This window comes from Rhinoderma darwinii, chromosome 5, assembly GCF_050947455.1.
Source record: "Rhinoderma darwinii isolate aRhiDar2 chromosome 5, aRhiDar2.hap1, whole genome shotgun sequence".
Classification (NCBI taxonomy): Eukaryota; Metazoa; Chordata; class Amphibia; order Anura; family Rhinodermatidae; genus Rhinoderma; species Rhinoderma darwinii.
The window spans coordinates 292,106,762-292,111,980 of record NC_134691.1 but is presented as its reverse complement, the minus strand read 5'-3'; positions in this window follow the sequence as shown (position 1 = coordinate 292,111,980).

The window sequence follows — 5,219 nt, the reverse complement described above, 5'->3', positions numbered from 1 at the left end:
ATTGTTGTCGGCAGCACATCTCCCTGTTTAAACAGGGACGTCCCCTGCCAACATAAAAATCTATGGGGATAAGCGATCGTAGTAACGAGCGCTCGTCCCCATACTAGTTCCTTGTGAAAGGATCAAACGAGCTGCCTCATTGATTGGCGCTTGCTTACACTGCCCAGGACAGGCCATGTAAGAGGATCTTTAGATGTAATAGTTTACAGGTGGATCATGTGTCAGACACACAGGACCCGCCGACACTGAACTCGTGAGGTCTGCGGGACCAATTCACTGAATAGCGCTAGACACAGCTGCTCTGTAGAGAATAGAGCAGCTGCATCTTAAATAGTAAAAATTGTGTAAATACCTTAAGTTACACAAAACACTAATACATATTTCAAAGGTTTCAAATAATATCCAAATGCAGATTTGTAGGTGTGACTCCCAATGAATATTGATGGGCAGCAATTTCAATGCTGTTCATACTGGTGTTTAACCCCTTCGAGACATGGCCAATTTCAGTTTTTTTCTTTCCCGCCTTCCAAAAAACGTAAACTTTTGTTTTTTGTCGACATAGCCGTATGAGGGCTTGCTTTCTGCGGGACAAGTTGTAGTTGGTCATGGCACTATTTATTGTACCGCATAAATGTACTGGGAGTTAAAAATAAATAAAATAAATTGTGGTGGTGGAAGGGAAAAAAAAAACCCACAGCAAATATGCCATTTGGGGGGGGGGGGGGGGGGTTTATATGTTTTTACCGCATCCATGCGGCAGTAAAAAAAACAAAAAAACGACATGTGCACCTTACTCTACAGGCTGATACGATTACAGCGATACCAAAATTTATTTGTTTTATTTTACCACTTTAAAAAATGTTTTGTGCCGCCATGTTCTTAGCCGTAACTTTATTTTTCCGTCAATTTAGCGATGTTAGGGCGATGTTGTGAGGCGAGCTGTAGTTTTCACCGATACCATTTTGGAGTATGTGTGACTTTTTGATCAATTTTTTTTTTTGACCAAGAAACCGCAATTTGCTTTGTCATTTTCTTTATTTTTATTACCGAGCAGGCTAAACAACGCTATATTGTGATAGTTCAGACTTTTACGGATGCGGTGATACCAGTTATATTAACTTTTTTAAGAAAATATTACATGGGAAAAGGGTTTTTTTCATTTTTATTATTAGTCCCCCTAGGAGACTTCGACCAGCGATTGTCCGTTTCACAATATACTGCAATACATTGTTGGATTGCTTGCATGCTATACTGCAATACTAGTCTCCTTTGAAGCCCTGCCAGAGGCAAAGCGTCAAAGGCGTACAAAGATGGCAGAATTGGGGGCCTTTATTAGGCCACCAGGTTGCCATAAGCATTGTAAACGGCCGATCGCGCTGCAGGGGGGGGGGGGGACGACGACGCAAGGGTGTGTTTGAGGGGGCGCCCCCGATTCTAACAATTTAGATGCGATTTAAAGTGTTAAACGGGTGGAATCAAAGTGAACTTTGATTCTGTCTGCCAGCTGGAGTGAGGAGTCAGCTGTATAACACAGCCAACACCAGCAGAGTATGGAGCGCGCTCCATACCTCCCCTTGGCGACATCTCAGTAATAGTATGTCGTCACGGGGTTAAGGTTCCACCGTATTTGGTTTAGTTACCAGATCAGAATAGCAGTTTTCTTTGCTAATCCACACAGAATAAATGGAAACCTGATGGATCCCATTAAGACAATGAAATTAAAAAACAAACACCAGCTCTGTCCTGGATCCCTTAGTGTGCCGATACAGTTGTTCGTGCCGTGTAGCATAAATCCGGATTCACACGTGTGCGCATTTTGCACTCGCAAAAGGTCCATAAGAGTGTCAGCAGCATAGGATGCGTGGCTGCTTGATTTTCACACAGCCGCCACCATTAGGTTTGCATGAAAACAGAAAAGCACCACGTGCTTTTCTGTTGAGTTTTGACTACTGTAGCACGCGTCCATGTGCGGTTTTCACACACCCATTGACTTCAATGGGTGCGTGATGCACGAAAAATGGGCAAATATAGGACATGTCATGTTTTACGCAGCAGACATACGCTGCGTGAAAATCAGACAGTCTGAATGGCCCCATTGACTAACATAGGTCCGTGCGACGTGTGTGAAAATCACGCGCGTAGCATGGACGTATTATACGTTCGTCTGAATAAGCTTTAAGTCTCATGCAGTTTGGAGTGCGTATTTCTTGTTGCGCAGCAAGCACAGGTGAAGAAAAATCGTATTTAACCTGCATTGCAAGACTGCGGCAATTTGCAGTAAAACCACATGGAGCTCGGCAGCTACGTTTTCATGCACCCTGAAAACCAGAAACCAAATTTTATAACAGAGCCCGTGTCATTCTTGAGCCCTACTATACTTAGTTTTGATTATTGGGAGTGGTCTCAGAAACAACCCCTTTGTTTGGCGCCGCAGCTAGCCAAGCATTTCCCCTGCTGTGTGTATTAACCTCTTCCTGCGCCGTGGGGCAGGCAACATTTGAAGCGGGCTCACCCACCAAGTCCGCTCCTTACACATTGGGTGTCAGCTGTTTTACAGCAGATACCTGCAACTAACAGCCAGGAACAGATATTATGCTGTTCAACCCCTTCGATGCTGCAAACAAGCATGATTGCAGCATCTAAGACGTTACAAACAGGGGGTGCCTCCCCCTCTGACAGATCGGCCCCCCTGCAAAGCGATCAAGGGTGCCAATGGTTGTCATTGCAGCCTAGGGGCCTAATGAAGGCCCCAGCGTTGCCGTTCTTAATCTTCTGTTAAACCGTGTCTCGTGGCACGTCTTAACAAGAGCCTGTAAAAAAAGATCACAATATACTGCAATACATTAGTATTGCAGTGTATTGTACCAGCAATCTAATGATCACTGGTTCAAGTCCCCTAGGGGGACTAATGAAGTGTGTAAAAAAAAAATATATATATTAATTTATTTTTATAAATTTAAAAAAACCACCCTTTTTCCCGGACGTAAAAAATATAAAAAAAAAAACTGGTATCGCTGCGTCCGTAAAAGTCCAATCTATTACACTTTAGCATGTGCACGGGTGAATGCCGTAAAAAATTAAATTGAAAAAAACACAAGTGCCGCTATTTTTTGGTCACTTCATATCTCACAAAAAAATTACATAAAAAGTTATCAAAAAGTCTTATAGCCCAAAATGGTACTAATAGAAACTACAGCTCGCCCCACAAAAATATAAACCCTTACTCCCCTCAGGCATTCATGTGTCCTATTAGGGCACATAGACAGGGGTTGTCTCTCCCCGTTAAAGATCGCAGGGTGTATTTTTCTAAGGAAAAATGGACTAGCCATAGTAACCAACCAGGTTTCTGCTATCTTTTGCATAGGGCTGTTGCCATCAGCTCCATAGACTTTGAATGAAGCAGCGGCCAGGCATGCGCTGTGCCCCACACACATCGATAAAAAGATAACACAAGTCTGCCTAAGTTTGTGTTTTATTATACACGCATTTTCCATCACAAAATATAGTTCCCTTGCAATCAGAATGCTTAAATAATTTGTTCACAATAAACAAAAACTCCTAATATAGGGATTAAGCGGAAAAAGAAAAAAAAAAAAAAAAAAAAAGAAAAAAGGCAAAACTGTTTATTTCTGCTTGCAGATCAACTATTAGATATTGCTCTGAAACCTGTTGGATTACAAAAAAAAGATACAGCAATACCATTGTTGAGACTCAGAACAGTACAACAGAAAACTTTGAATTGAAAAATTGTATTAAAGTCATAAAAAGGGTAGGGTTTACTGGATGCTTCAGATATTAAAACTTCTCCAATTAAAGGTGTCAGTAACGCCCTGGAAATGGAATAAAAAAAAAAAAAAAAAAAAAAGAAGTTACTAAATGAAACCATTTACTGATTTTTGTAACTAAAGCAAGTGATCTATGTATAAATTGACAATGACATGAAATCCCTGGCCAGTGGTGAAATAACTATTTATGGAACGTCACCACTGGAGACCGTGAATAGGTGCAAAGTCATCATGCATGGAGGAACATTTAGTACGTATGTCGCATGGGTGTTTTTGCTAACAACCTCTTTCAGAACACTTACTTGGGCTGTATGAACGGGATCTTGATCTGGATCTGTAGCGACTATTGTATGGTGAAGGTGATCGTCGCCTGTGTAGAAGCCATAATAAATATTTATAGAAAGTTCTGACATTTGCAGCAATGTTACAACTAATGAAGTCCTGCCTAATAGGCAGGACTTCATATATTTTAATATTAAACGTACACAAATCATCTTGTTACCATTGGAATTAATGTTACAACTAATCGCAGCATTTTGTTTACACATTAAAGCGAGGTATTCCTTACCCCCCCTCCCACCGCCAGTGTGGACTCCACACCAAATGTACACTTTATGCCATCATTTTCATGGTTCTACACTTCCCTCTGCTGACAAATCCAATAGGCGTTTTGCTGCTGATAAATCGTGTGATTTGTTTATTAATTGCAGTTATGAGCATTTTTCTAAATATGCTAATGTGGCTATAATAGCCAAATAGGTGACTTTTCAATCTGGGTGGTGTAAGGTTTTCTGTATATCGCTGTCCAATCAGCACATAGCATCGCCCCCTTCCCAACCAAGCAGAACAGCATGATCATATAGTATACAGCTTCCATTCCAGCTGTGTGGTCAACTGGCGATATCTCTGTTTGTGTTACCGCTAGAACTGCGATCCGGGTGTCATACGAAAGCTTAGAACCTAGACTTTGGAAAAGCCTGAGCTATGGCTGTTTGAAGTGATCCCCCTCCCCTCTAGACTGTCACACTGAAGCAGTTGCATGAGGATAGGACAGTGTCAGAGGCCGTGACAAGTAACAGCAGCGATTCTACTACCACTTGTCTAATAAAGGCTCATTTACTTATTTTGAAAAAAGCTCATAACTTGAATAAAACGTTTTAGGACAATTTTTCACTAGCATTATCAGTGACAGCGCCTGTCAGATGAGCTAGGAGACAGGGCATTACTAAACTAGTGACAGAGCCTCTTTAAAAGGAATGTCATGACAAAAACGACCTGTGTTTTAAATCACGTTTTTATGTTAAAGATACCAGTTTATTAACGTGTCCTAAAACTAGTCTTCAAAGCAGCATCTTGTAAGTCCAAGATCATAAACCTTAATCCAATTGTGAATAATGGAGCCAAAGTGCACAAAGAAGTGTGCCCCCTAATGTG